Here is a 16,168-nt window from a genome sequence, read left to right on the forward strand (position 1 = left end):
AAAGTCATTATTTGCTGAATTTGAAATTAATTACTTAGTCAGAGATAACACAATTATTATTTTTATAATAGAAACATTTAATATATTGCGGACAATGCATGCCAAACATTTTAAACATCCTGCAAAATCAAATTTCTCTGTGTTTATTTTTATCGTTTTTTTTTTTTTAAATTTTTCTGAAAGTCTGGACACGGAAACAGATATTTAGTCAAATTCAAATCAAAGTTCACTCAAATCATCACTTTGCCGTGTATTTTTACTAGTTTTCTATGTTGTGTTGTGTGTATAATTGTTGTTTGCCTGTTGGTCTTTTTCTTTTTTTGCCATAGCGTTACAAATTCATTTTTTAAAATTATTCGACGTCAAAATTTCAGAATTTTTTTAACCCTCTTTGACGTCGCTTGTTTGATGTAACGTGTTGTAGGAAAATCGTGCGCACCGTATGTCAGTATATTTTCGAAATATGAGTTTTAATTAGTTCTTCATAAATCTTGAACATTTGTAGATGTTTCACAGCTTACAATTGTAAAAAAGTAAAATTTTCATTTATATTCTTCAATTGCATACAAATAAAAAACAAGTTAAACAGCATTCCTACTTTTCAGCTGGCTATTTGTGGTCCATCATCGAACTTGAAATTATTTATCAACAAACAAAAAACCAACAACACAAAAACTTCATACAAAAATGGTCTTGATGAGGTATACAGCAAAGAGAATAATGGTCAACAAAAATATCATGAATAGAAAAACATGATTACAAAAAACTGAAGAACAGGAATAATGGGGTTCTAAAGTAAAATGAATTGTGGGAAATAAAAGAACTAGGGAATCAAATAGAGATGTACAGAACAAAGAAGTTATCTAATAACAGAAAAAAAATGGAAAATTCACATTCATGAACATTTTACAGGATAAATTTTATTTTTAAAGATTAAGAAAAATGTCCCAAAAGAAATCAGAAATGAAGGACTAATTATCTAGACCCTTATGCAAGTCAACATTAGTATGACGTCCATTTTAACTGAACTAGTACACAGATTTATTTCCCCGAGGGTATCACAAGCCCAGTAGTCAGCACTTTTTGTGCTGATATGAATTATCATTGATATTGTTATATTCATAAATTAACTGTTTACAAAATTTTGAATTTTTTGAAAAAAAATAAGGCTTTTCTACCTCAGGCATAGATTACCTTAGCTGTATTTGGCAACACTTTTATGAATTTTGAATCTCAATGCTCTTCAACTTCGTACTTTATTTGGCATTTTTTACTTTTTTGGATTCGAGTGTCACTGATGAGTCTTTCGTAGACGAAACGCACGTCTGGCGTATATATAAAATTTAGTTCTGGTATCTTTGATGAGTTTATTTTATTTGATGGTCAGATGAGGATCACCTCCGGGTGCGGGATTTTTTTCGCTGCTCTGAAGACCCATTGGTGGCTTTTATCTGTTATCTTGTCTTTAATGGTTGTTGTCTCTTTGAAACATACTATTTCATTTCCCAATTTTATTCCATGTGCAATATAAGGTGGGTAATTGGTACAGTTACCAGCATATCTTTGGAAGACAGTCTTGTTATGTTCTTGTTGTTATGAAAATTTAGTGGAAATTACAAGTAGAAAAAAAGTATTTTAAAGAAGAAAAATTTCCCATAACCAAAGTTGAAAAGGTGTCATGTAAAACTGTGTCAGCTATATGAATTTAAAATTTTTAATCTGACATGCGCGCTAATTTTAATAATCTTATTTTTCATAAAGTGCAACACTATCCTTTTCATTCTTTCACAGTACTTACAGCCGATTTCATTGAGTGTGCAGCTAAAGGTAATATCTTTAGTTAGCTTGCTTGCTAGTTGAACCTTGAAGTCATTGTTAGGTAAGGTATACTATCCTCCTTTCGAAGAAGCCTAGTCCTACATACAGATAGATTGGTTATCCGTCGGACTAGTCTACTCTTAAATGAGAGTAGTTTGTCTAAGTTAACAATGACTTCAAGGTTCAGCTAGCAACCAAGCTAACTAAAGATATTACCTTTGCCTACACACTCATTGAAATCGGTTTTAAAGAGAAAGAAACATGTTATCCGCTCTTCTTCGATCGGGTTGTTGTCTCTTTGACACATTCCCCATTTCCATTCTCAATCTTATTCATTTGAAAAAATTAAAGCCTTGTATGTAATTAAAGGTTATTGATATAATTGTATGTAAAAACAGTTATATCAATAACAATACTTACAAGTTTGAGCTATCAAGTTTGAGTTTTCTAAAAAGTTTGAGCTTTCTAAAAAGCTGAGGACTGTTTCGCTCTCCGCTAATCTAAGGTAATATGTGTGCGTGTGGTTGTTGATTTAGTATTTGAAATGTGGTATCTCTAGATGTTGATTAATATAAATTGGATTTACCTTAAGACTGTGAGTTATACATCCATCATTTTAAGAAATTTGTTCACTTTACTTTTTGAAAAGTAAAACATTTACAAATACACACGACTCTGGAAGTGTGCTTCTCTGGTGTGCCTACATTTACAGAAGTTGTAAAATACAGATAGTGCATTTTTGCAAACATTGTATTGTTTAGCAAAACAAATGGTTATTGTTGCTGATTTCCAAAGCAAATTAACACGTATCAAAATAATTAATATTTCACTATTGAATTTCAGTGTGCAATATATGCAGTAAACGGGCATAAATTAATTACAGTTGTTTGGAACTGTAATACATATAGTTAATTTTCCGACATTTGATGTAATATCCTGAGACGAGAAAAGTCTGTAATTCTTTATCTCATTTAAGCCAATAGCTGTTGCTTTATCTCAGTCGCACCGTAAATCTAATAATCAGAATCTATTTGTGATCATTTCAAGATTGCGTGCATGTAGACTGAAACTAATACCACCGCACTGTGATGTGAAGCAATAAGACAGTGTACTACGTGTTGAAGTTGTAAACGAAATAAGAAGTTATAATTAGTACAGGAACCAGGCCAAAGTCAAGGTACATGTAAACAGTTCCTGCTTTACAAATTATCTTAAAACATTTCAGGCTAAGGTCGACACAAAAGGTTCCCTGTTAGATTTTTTTTCGGATGAAGATAAATTTGATGTATCTTAGATGTGAAGTTAGCAGCCGGTTCGTTATTCGTTATTCGATATTCAATATCGAACCGGCTGCTAGCAGTCGGTTGGATATTCAAAATTTTGTTGAAAATAATAAAAAAAAAAAAAAAAAAAGAAACACTTGATACATTAAAAACATGATTTTAATAGTTAAGAGGACTGATAAGATTACGTAGAAAATCGATAGATGACCTCTTCAAGCTGTTGTAAATTCTCGTTGTCCTCGAATATAAACCCTTTTCTAAGTTTCATATTTGTCTTTATGTAGTATAAATTTTGTCAATAAAACGACTTCAAACAAGTACTTTTGTACATGATATTTCTTAAAACAAAAAGAAAAACTGATAACTCTAGAAAAAATTAGAAGTACAAATAGGAATATTCATGGAAAGCCAAAAAAACAAATCTTCAGCCAAAAAATGTCAAAATTTTAGGACAAAGGGCACAGGGCAATGGTGAGAGCCCCTGATCTCTCAATCTTTCTAATATTATGCAGACATTTAGTCAATAGGTAGATACAAACGTGACTTAAAGAAATTTGGGTACACTTCCTGTCTTCCATGTTTACGGAGCGCCCAAAGTGCCAGTTGGATATTCAAAATATATAGCGAAAACCAACCCGAGACCTAAGCCCTCCATAGATATCGAAGACGACATTATTCTGGAAACTCCTTCTTATACAACCTTTATATATACAGAGTTTATGATTTAACTGAATTTTATGCACATCGAAAGTCCAGGGGGCTCTTACGCTCATTTAGGCGGTCTCAGGTAGGTTTTCAGTATATATTTTGAATATCCAACTGGCACTTTGGGCGCTCCGTAAACATGGAAGACAGGAAGTGTACCCAAATTCCTTTTAGTCACGTTTGTATCTACCTATTAACTATATGTCTGCATGATAATAGAATATCGAAAGATTGAGAGATCAGGGGTCTCTCACCATTACCCTGTGCACTGGCGGATCTAGAAATTTTCAGAAGTGGGGGCCCACTGACTGCTCTAAGAGGGGGCCCGCTCCAGTCACGCTTCAGTGATTCCCTATATAAGCAACCAATTTTTTTGCCAAAAAGGGGGGCCCGGGCCCCCTGGGCCCCCTCTAAATCCGCCTCTGCTGTGCCCTTTGTCCTAAAATTTTGACAATATGTATCTGAAAAGTGACAACCTGAGCTCTCCATAGATATCGAAGACGACATTATTCTGGAAAATCCTTCTAATACAACCTTTATGTATACAGAGTTTATGATTTATTTGAATTTAATGCACATTGAAAGTCCAGGTGCTCTCACCCTCATTTAAGCGGTCTCAGGTATGTTTTCACTATATATTTCTTTTTTTGGCGCGCCATAAATATTTCTATTTATATTCCTTAATGTTTCTAGAGTTATCGGTTTTTCTTTTTGTTTTAAGAAATATCATATATAAAGGTACATCTTTGAAGTTTTTTTTATTGACAAAAATGTATATTACATTAAGACAAATATATGCAAGTTTAAGAAAGGGGTTTGTATTCGAGAACAACGAGAATTGACGATAGCTTGAAGAGGTCATGAAACGATTTCCTACGTATCATATCAGTCCTCATAACTATGAAAATCATGCTTTTAATGTTATTAAGTATATTTTTTTTCAAATGATTTTCAACTAAATATAGCAGTCAGTTGGATATTGAATATCGAATATCGAATAACGAACCGGCTGCTAACTTCACACACATCATTCTACGTTCTTAAAACAACATTGTGTTTCTTTATATTTGCAAAGGCAAGCAAAACATCGATGATTAGTCGCATTCAGTGATTTCATAAACCAGAATCGTGTTTTTCATAAGATATAACTTATTTATGATGGCGCCGTAAATCTTTTAAAAGCTTGCTTGTAAGATGTAGCCTTTCATCAATGAAATTAACAAAATAATTTTGCTTCATGATTAACAACGGAAAAACGGAAACAGTGAAGTTTTTTGTAAACGCAAATTGAAGTTCTCATCCGATCCATACTATCAGCCAATTACCAAGCAAACACAACCGACAGATCTTCGATACTCTGCATTTCAATGCCGATTTCATGGAATAAATTATGAATTATTCAATGAAAGGACGTTCATTATGAAGCTTGTACATTCTTCTTTAGAAATTCCTTAAAGAAGTCAGTAATACCAAACCCTACAACATTGAGAATGCAAATGGGATATGTTGGCTTATAAATGGGGATCTTTTGTTGCAACTAGATTGTCTTCTGTTTCAAACAAAAACGTATTTCATAAGCATGAAATGTGTGTTGTCAAACATCAAGGATTGTCTACTACAATGTGTAGTATGTCCCTTTCTAAAAATACTAAGTGTATTTACATTTGAAATTCTATCACACAAAGTTAGCTAGATAGATCAATAAGTCTTTTCGACTGAGAAATAAACATTTACATAAGATGACACAATAAAAAAATGTACGATGATGGGAATTCGAAGTAGGCTCTATCCTTGGATGGAGAATTTCGATTAAACATTAGCTCTCCTGATACATTGTTATAAAACACATTGAAACCAAAATTGTTTCAAAAAAGACATGCATTGCATGTAAAGGTATGTATAACTATTGTATCATTCGAAAGATGTATTATGTTAGTCAAAGCAAATGAATCATCAGTATGGAACTATTTTGACAAAGACTAAATAAATATTTCTAGAATCAGTTGTAACAAAGCAACATGCAGAAATCAACAATGAACGCAAACATTTGATATCCAGCGGGATCGTGATTTGTGTATAGAAATTTTGATTGGAATTGACGTTGTGGATATTTGTTGTTCCATGATGTCTCTAATACAACAATCACATTTAAAAATTTTCGAATTTAATGTGGTTCATAACACTGCAGGGAGATAACTCTATAAATATCAGCTGTATGTTTTAATTACATTAGATTGTTAAGTAAATATTAATTGCTTCTGAATGATACAAAATAGTGTTTGTAAAACGGCTTTATATCAATTTTTTTTGAAATTTAAAAGAATTAAACGAGCCAAATTAATTTCAGAAAAGAGTAAAATCACAAAAATACTGAATTCAGAGGAAACTTTCAAAGGAAAATCCGTAATCAAATGGCAAAATCAAAAGCTCTAAACTTGAACATCATTTTACTTTAAACATATGTTATCTCAAAAAATCATGTACATGACATACACATATAGATACAGTGATACAATATTACAAAGGGATTCGGAAACAAGGTTTCCCTTATATTAATCCGTCTCCCTGTAGAAAAAAGATAAAAGAAAATAACTGCAAATAAAAAAGTTGATTTTTTTTCGTCAGATCTTTCCTTTATATATATGTACCGGCGGCGGAGTGTGTTTACAGGACTTTGTCAAGACTGTCTCACCCAATTACGATCCAAATCATGCACGAATGACGCTATAAGCCAAAACGCTTCGAATCTACTAAAAATTGTTGCACTTGTTTAAACACGAGTAGATTTTCCTCTTGATTGAGGTTATTGCAGCCAAATAGGAGTGTTTCTATATTGTATGGGAACGGAATTTTTTCTATAGTTCGTTTTCGGACAAGGAGTAATTATTACACTCCAGAAGAAAATGCTTACAGCTCTCGATTCTACCGCAGGTACAGTTTTTACTTTCTACAAGATTTCTCTTCAATAAATGTTTGTTCAGATTACTACAATCCATCCGAAGTCTGGCATGAAGTATTTGTCCTTTCCTGCCTCCATATAAATAATATTTTGGTATTTTACTTACATTCATTTTGGAATCTAACAGGGACAAAATGGGGTGCAAACTATAAAATCTTGAACTCTGTCTACCAGATGACTCACCATCAGACTTTAGATAAAGTTCAGAATCAGGCTCTAAGTATCAACACAGGTGCTATGAAATCAACACCAATAAAAATATGGAAGATATAACAAACATACCACTATTAAGTAAGAGAAGGGAATGCAAAGCCATGATTCATGCCACCAAATATCAGTGTTCACTAGGCCACCCAATGAATACCAGACTGAAAGAACTCTCATCAGACAGACTCAAAAGATCTAGCTTTATATTAGAGACAAGAGCCTTATAAAGAAAAAAAAAGTCTGACAACAGTATTACAGTGGATTCCTTCACACTGTGGAGATCGGGGTTATGAACAAGCCAATACATTAGCAAAGTATGGTACTGAACAACAACAGGAAAAAAATCTAGTCTGCTACACAGAGATGAAGACTATCATCTAATCTCTGCTCGACACTCCACATCAACAAGACAGTTACCATTAGCTAACAAGATTTGAAAAATCACCATCTTTAGACTGAGAACCTGACACAACAGACTCATCCAACATCTACACAAAGTCATGAAAGTTGATCCATCTCCAATATGTTCTTGTAGCGATGCAGAGCAGAATACGGCACACCTCTTACAGTCATGCAAGATCCATCAGGCATTGAGATATAAGATATTGCACTTAGAAACACTTATGTAGAAAATGGTGGATTAAACCTGGTTTTAAAGGTAGCTAAACCTCTCACTTGTATGACAATCGTATCAAACAGCAAATGAGTTTGGTACCACCTTAATCTAATCAGTGTAGAGTTTTGAATGCATGCAAGGTACAGCAAGTTATTTACGACTTAATATTTTGCATAGATACATTGTTAAACGTATGACAATGCAATTATTGGTATTGAATGCAGTTTAAGTAATTGAAACCATTGGATTATTATCAAAATAGGGAGGTACAATTATTGAATGTGTACAGAATCTTTAAATTGAATCATGTGGGGTATTTCATAGGTTACCAAAACAAGGTAACAAAAGTTCTTTGAGTTAACTAAAAACCGAATGACAGCAGACTTAATAACCTGCAAAATTCTTATTATAACGCGAACTCAAAAATAAAATGACACAAGGACAGATCAAGCATTTCGTGTTAAGTATACGTCATCAATACATCTGACTAATAAATGAACAGAGATGAACAATTTCGGTCTACGAGTAAACATGGCCATCGCAGATCACAAAAATCCATGGCACTTAAATTCACTGATGGTCAAATTTTGACTGGGAATGGCAATGATCATAACTTACAAAAATAAACTTAGATGTTCCAGCTTATGAGTACTTATATTGAATATCTGTGTCCTGTTTGGTCACGAATATGTTTGACCTATCATTACCACATTATCCACCTTTTCCCCGTACAACTAGTTAAGCAGGAACTGCTTGATCCCTATACACCCTCCCCGCGACAGCATCTGTTGAATACCCAATGACAAAACAATCAAACAAACGAACAACTAAACAAACAATCCAAATACATATGCATTTTCTCAAACAGAAAAAAAAAATGATTCCGTCAACTAACAATTTAATTTCTTGGAATTATACGATTATAAAACTTTGTTTATAGAGGCAGTTTATGTAGGTAATGGTATGACTAGCCGTTCTAGTCAAAACTATGTCTAAAACATTTTTCGAAAATTTTACACACTGAGAATTTAAAAAAAAAAACACACTGAGATTAAAAAACCTAAAAATACACGAGAACGGCTTTCCATATAATGGTGCTCTCTCTATATATATATAATACTCATGTTGTTAGGTTGTCAATTGTCATATTTGACTGTGCATACAGTTATATATGAATGATTAAGATATGAATGTAACAACGCTTCAGAAACAAATATCTGTAATATGTTTAAATAAGTCGACGACACTACTATACTTTGAACGCATATCTCATTTGATAACCCATTACCCACAATCTTTACATAATTGAGAACTCGTTGACTAAAGTAAGATATCTGTAAAACAAGTGCAGTTTTTGTCGTATTGATTCAAGGTTGTACACAGTAATGCAGTAAATAGCCAAATTATATTTTAGCAGGAAACCAAAATCTTACACTTGACTGGAGCGTTTGACAAACACTGGATATATTTCAAATAAACGAGAAAGAATGATTATAATATTCATTGATTGTTGTCTGCATACTCTAAAGTTTCAAATGCAAACAGTAGCTTATGAAGCTGCGATAACTCGTAATATGTTAACATATTTATATTACTTACGCATACTCGATGGTATAAAATAGCGAACATGCACCAGTCTCAGACGGACGAACTGACGGTTAAGTAATGAAAAACTATAGAAAATGCTTCTACGTGATAAGGAGCATGTATTTTAAATGAATTGAACTAAAAACGAACGCTGCTACGTAATATCTAAATGCATCTACTAAGTATTTAATAAAGAAACAGTTATTGTAAAGATATATGCAGTTATGAAACTTCTGACGTCACCTTTTATTATTTATGCATATTGTTTATATTATTTGTAATATGCCATATATATGTACACACTGATTTTAAAAACACTGATGAGCCGTGAGGCTCAAAGTAAATAAAGCATTGAATTGAAATTGAATATGAACAAACAGAGAGGAAATGATTTGACAATGGCATAGGCAGACAAGAACAAGCTCTCATGAATAAATTACAAAGTAAAACATGAAATACTTGCACTAAAATTAATACTTGCGCATGCTCGATGTAATAACATAGCGAACATATGGAAACTAAAGAAAATTCTTCTACGTGATAGGGCGCCTGTATATTCACTGCATTGAACTAAAAGCGAACACTGCTACGTAATATTTTGCTCTTCGTGATGTATTTGGAGCCGAGTGAAAGATCTGGTAATACTTATTGCAGGTATGAACCTGACATGCAGTACATTCAAACAAAGAGAAGTTTTGTTAGAATGACAAACATTTGTATATCAAGGTACAAGGCCATGACACAATTTAGAATTCTATTTAAGTTATGTAATAATGGTTTAACTTATGTCATAGATAATGACAGACCATTCTAACGATTAAGATATGTACAGAGTGAAATAAGCAATGTCATTCTGATTTAGCTGAGTGCATACCGACATAAAACTCAGCATATAATTTGTTATTACGAATGGTGTTCGGTAGTATGGATTTTGGTTCCAAATGATGTATCAAAAAGTAAATTCACAAAAATACTGAACTTAGAGTAAAAAACTAATCGAAAGGTCCGTAATCACATGGCAAAATCAAATAACAAAACACATCAAAAACGAATGGACAAGAACTGTCATATTCCAAAATTGGTACAGGCATTTTTTAAATTAAATGATTTATTTTAAAATAAATGTTTTTTGATGGTTTTTTTCCCTCCGTGATGAAGACCTCAAGGTGACTTTGAGATGAAGAACAGCAATAAAAGCGCTGTTCCTTTGCTCTTTGTGTGTATTTTGCTGTGAATGAACTAATTTTGTGTCATGGATGGATACCACATATCATTTGTTTTTCTATTATAAAAATCATATTTCATAATCATGAAATCTGTGTTATCAAACATCAAGGATTGTCAGTTTCAGATTTCATTTTACAATGTATTGTATGCCTCTTTTTAAAACAAATATTTGCATTTACGTTTGGCATGCTAACACACAAAGTTAGATCAAGTCTATTGATAATGGTTTTCGATTTAGGAATAAGCTTGTGCAAACAATGAAACAGTAATCAAAAATATATATATAAATGAAAGCTTCTCAACGATAAAAAAAGATGTTTGTAAAATGCATATGGCTTATAGCAAGTTTAAAAAAATAAAAAAAAATTAAGATTTTTTGTCAATGGACCAAAGTAAACATTTTGTCAAAGTTTTATCAAAGTTAAACGAGCCAAATTTCAGCAAACTTTAAGGCGTCATGTACCACCTCAATTTAATCAATGAATAATTCATGTCCAGCAAGTAAAGTTTTAAATGCCTTGTACAGCGTGAAACTCTAAGGGATATAGTTATTTACGACTTGATATTTCCCATAGATTCATTGTTTAACGTATGGCTACATTGTTGATATTAAATGCAGTTTAAGTAATTGGAACTATAAGATTATTATCAAAATATCAAATGAGATATGTTGCATGTTGCATGTTTACAGAATCTTAAAATTGAATCATGAGGGTTACCAAAACTAGGATAGAGTTGTCAATTAACAGTTTTTTTTTTTAATCTATGAGTTTGCCTATCCTTTTGGTATCTTTCGTTCCTCTTTTACAAAAGTCCTCTCAAATTAACTAATAACTATATGACAGCAGACTTGATAACCTGCAAATTCTAACTATAAAACTATTTAGACAATAACTGTTTAGTGTCTTTAAATATCAGCTGTATTTGTACTAGGCAAGGAAACAAGGTGTATGCGAGCTTTGAGCGAGCTATGACACCTGTTTTGAGCCGAGTACAAATACAGCTGATATTTAAAGACACTAAACAGTTATTGTCTTTATCCTGCAATTAATTCGGTAAATTATTTGTGTTTGGAAAGACACAAAAACACATGTTTTGCATTTATTTTCGATTTGAAATCCCTTGAGGCCCGTGTAGTAATACGATACAGTAATCACACATTTAGCTGAAGACGGGTTCGCAAAAAAAAAATCTCGAATGGTCAACAATAATACAGCTCTCAAGGTGCATAATTATCTAATTTAACAACTAATTTCAACAGTAAAAACAAATAACAAAACATTGTCCAATTTGAAACAGGAGTGTACAAGTTGTCCTACGCTTCAGACTCGACATTCACTAAACATGCATGCTGCAATGGACAGTGGGCGGAGCTTTAAAGCGATATCTGTATAGTATACAGATACATCATAGCGATATATGTAGGGCTGTATCTGTATAGTAGAACACCCAATTGCAGGATAGATATATATATATTTTATAATATATAGTCCATTATCGTATAAAATATGAAAGCCTTCGATTTGAGATTAGTCCAAATGCAAACAATAATGAAAGTTGAAACAGTCAGAATAAAACGAACGCATTAACAACTTATATAAGAGCGTAGACATGGCAAGCATTTCATGCTAAGCATACATCAACAGTCATCTGATTAATAAATGGACAAAGATGTACAATTAAGATCAACGAGTAAACATAGCCATCACAGATCGCAAAAACCCAAGGCACTTTTATTCACTGATGGTTATCTTTTGACTTTGACTGGGAATGGTAATGATTATAACTTACAAAACAAACTGTGATGTTCTAGCTAATGAGTAAACACCCATGTCCATGTTGATATCTGTGGCCTACCTATCGTTACCACAGCCCTTCTTTTCCCGACAGGTGCTACTTGTTGAGCAGGATCTGCTCGATTCCTCTACTTCTTACCGCGACATCATCTTTGAATCCCCATAGATAAACAAAACAAAACAAAAAAAACAAAAAACAAAAAACAAAAAATACAATCAAACAAACAGTACAGAATCAAATGCATTTTGTCAAAGAGAAATTCGTCAGTCATTAACCATGTTAACAAAACAAAATGTTTCCGTCAACCAACAATTTAATTTTAGGAATAATATGATGACTACACTTGTGTTTATAAGACGCATTATATGTAGGTAACGGTGCTATATGCTCATGTTGATGTGCGTTTGTCATTTGTCATATATGACTGTGCATACAATTACAATGTTGTGTCATGTGTACTATTGTTTGTCTGTGTGTCTTTTTCATTTTTGGCCATGGCGTTGTCGGTTTATTTTAGATTTATGAGTTTGACTGTCCCTTTGGTGTCTTTCGCCCCTCTTTTACATGAATGATCGAGATATGAATGTTACAACGATTCAGAAAAAAAAATATATGTAATAAGTTTAAAGGGGCACTAGCTGTCAAATTCATGGTCACCGATTTGACTCAAATTCTCATATTTGATTTATAACAATGTAAAACATTTATCCAAACTATCAAAAGTCTAAAATAAACAGTTTACAGAGCATGGGATAGATAATATATAGGTTCGTTTCGTGTGTATTTTAGTCCAGACACCATCTAATTACCTATCGATTTCACCTCAGATGACCATATAAGCGATGTAAACATAAATAAAGATATGAATAGATTAAACCAACACGTGCAATTGGATTTTTATAGGACTGTTTGATTTTATTTTATAGATTAAAAATAGGTGTTTCTCATTGTTTTTAACCGTATAAGAATGATTTTATGTGCATCGAATTAGTAATCAAATGATTTACCGTAGTTTCACTTTCATTGTTGACATTCTTTTTCTGTAAAAAACCAGTACACGTACAATGCATGCGTTGTCAAACTCTATCTAGGGGTTAAATTGAAGTTCACATGAATACGGATTTAAAGAGGTCGACTCATTCACTTGCAAGTGAATTACTAAATATCAATGTTTCTTAGCGTAATTTGACAAAATTGAACCTTTTTGCCTGCAAAAAGCGAATTGTTATTTCACTATTTCACTTTCATTATTGATTGAACAGAAAAAAATCAAACTTTAGATTTTTTATATATCTCGTAGCTAGTGCCCCTTTAAGTAAGACGACACTACTATACTTCAAACAACGCATATCTTATTTGATAACCCATTTACTTACAATCATTTACATAATTGAGAACTTGTTGACTAAAGTCAGATGTCTGTTAAACGAGTGCTGTTTTTGTCGTTCTGTTTCAAGGTTGTACACAGTAGTAACGCAGTAAATAGCCAAATTGAATTTTAGAAGGAAGTTAAATCTACCTGACGCGTTTTACAAATAATGGATACAATTCAAAATAAATGAGAAAGAATCTTTATCATATTCATTGATTGTTGTATGCATACTATAAAAGTTTCAGTATGTTCACATATTAATATAACTTGCGAATGTTCAATAATGTAAGCATTTCCGCTTTTAAATCAGTCTTAGACGGACGTGACGTCTGTTGAAATAACGGTAAACTATGGAAAATGCTTCGACGTATAAGGAAACTCGTATCTCTATTGAATTGAACTAAATATAACTGGTCTCGTCGCAGTGTATTTGGAGCCCCAAGTTAAAGATATGGTTATAAGGGGACGACCATTTGATATTCTGAGGGGGGGGGCAAGAGGATTTCTTTTTGATCGGTTATTTATTTTTGTAAACTAAGAGGACAGATTATTCATTTTCTGCACTATTGAAGCAAGATTTTTCATTTTCATTTAAGCAAGGGACTGATTATTTGATATATTTTTGATATTCGAAAACATACAATTTTTAAATGATTTGTTCACTATAAAAATACATATAGTATAGTCAAGTCATTATGTACCATTTAATTAGATTAACCCTCCCACTCTGCAGAAATGAATCTTTTAAATTCCCAACTGCATAAACATGTATTGCATACATACATAGTATTAAAGTTTTGTTAAAACTAGTCACTTTTAAATGTATTGGCAAACATACTATGCCAAGCGGAGCGAGGCAAAAATTTTTTGAAGGGTTTTGGAGCCACTGAAGGCCCAAGAAGCTATAGAACAAATGATGCATGCAAAATCATGCTTTCTGGGAGTTCCGAAGACCCTTTCATAATCTGAAAATGAAGTTTTGTTTTAATAATTTTTTGACAATATTTATTTTGGTCTCAAAGCAAAATGTATATATTCAGTGTAAGACTTAAGTTTCTAGGGACAACATCAAAAGACCAATGATAAAGCAAAAATGGACTTCACACAGTTAAGTCTGTGGCTTCTGTTTTTTTTTAACTCATGATCAAGTTCATAACAAAATTACTAGATTACAAAAGGAATGCAACACTAACAGAATACAGAAAAGGCAATCAATAAACAAAAGACAAATAAATAAGAAACATTGATCCCGAAAAATTAGGGCTATAAGTCTGAGGGAAAACAGAACTTTCTTCTTGCAAGGCCGTGGACACGATTTGATATGGAGACAAGCGTTCGGTTTTGAAATTTCCTACATGTAGTTACGGCCCTGTTAAAATAAAAGTGAGGTTAGGTTTCCTGAGACAATATATCTCAAGTTAAATGAAATCAATTTTCAGACATTTCAAGTATATTTAAATAATATTTATACTTTTGTTATAAAAAATTTGGGGATCGTTTCCCGATTTTTTTAGGGAAAAAAGTTGAATTTATGACGAATCTGGTGCCATCTCATACTTTAGATTAGACCTGCTGAGTTATTTATTTTCAATACATTGCAAGTCAGGTAATTTAACTACCACAGAACAAACCATTTATTTTTGTGATTATCAAGCCTGAGTTATTTATTTTCAAAATCCTCCCCCCCCCAGAATATCAAATGGTCGTCCCCTAACTACAAAAGGATCATCACTTGTCATGCAGTACGTTTTAAACCAGCAACATGAATAACTTTTATTATCACTTGTAATTTATTATGATTTTTGTTACATATGCTCTTTCAAGATTTATAATTCTATCTTTTAAATATTACATGTTTAAAAATCTAAAGTGAACATATTTTATTTGCAAAAGTAGCAAAAGGGATTGGACACAAGTTATAACAACATTAGAGACGTCCTCTCCCCAAAAAAGATTTGTTAAAATGACATAGATTTGCAATTAGAATTTGATTCAGGTTATATAATATAGGATTTACTTTTTTTCTATAAATAATGATAGACCATTCTACTCTCTTAATTCACACCGCAGCTTCTACATTGGTATTATACTATTGGTGAATATTGAACTTCTTTATTAAATGGTAATAATGTTTGTGGTAATAGCCCTATTACGATACACACAAGGGAGAAGACAATAAAAGTTACGTGCACTGTATTTAAATCAATTTTACACAGCAAATGTCCAGAAACTTGATTTCTTTATTTTGTCAATTTTGTTATTTTACTTTTTGAATCCTTAAATTGCGTAGATATCCTTGAAATGGGATGCAGAATAAATAAAAAAAAATATGGTCATTGCCCATGAAACAGCTGGTACTGCGTAGAGCTTTAGAATCCTAGATAACACAATATTTATTTGGTATAGTGATTTGTATGTCATGCTTGCATCAGGAATAAATAAGAGGTAAAAACAATCTTTTCATTGTATATATTTCATATGATATTAGTTACAGAGTAAAGGAACTGGTCAAGGGTGTAACTAGACTTTCTATTTAAGCAAAGTTCATTAAAACAAATTAACCCACCTACGAGGTTCCTGTAATTCAAACCATGTTA

Source organism: Mytilus galloprovincialis, chromosome 8 (genome assembly GCF_965363235.1).
Source record: "Mytilus galloprovincialis chromosome 8, xbMytGall1.hap1.1, whole genome shotgun sequence".
Lineage (NCBI taxonomy): Eukaryota > Metazoa > Mollusca > Bivalvia > Mytilida > Mytilidae > Mytilus > Mytilus galloprovincialis.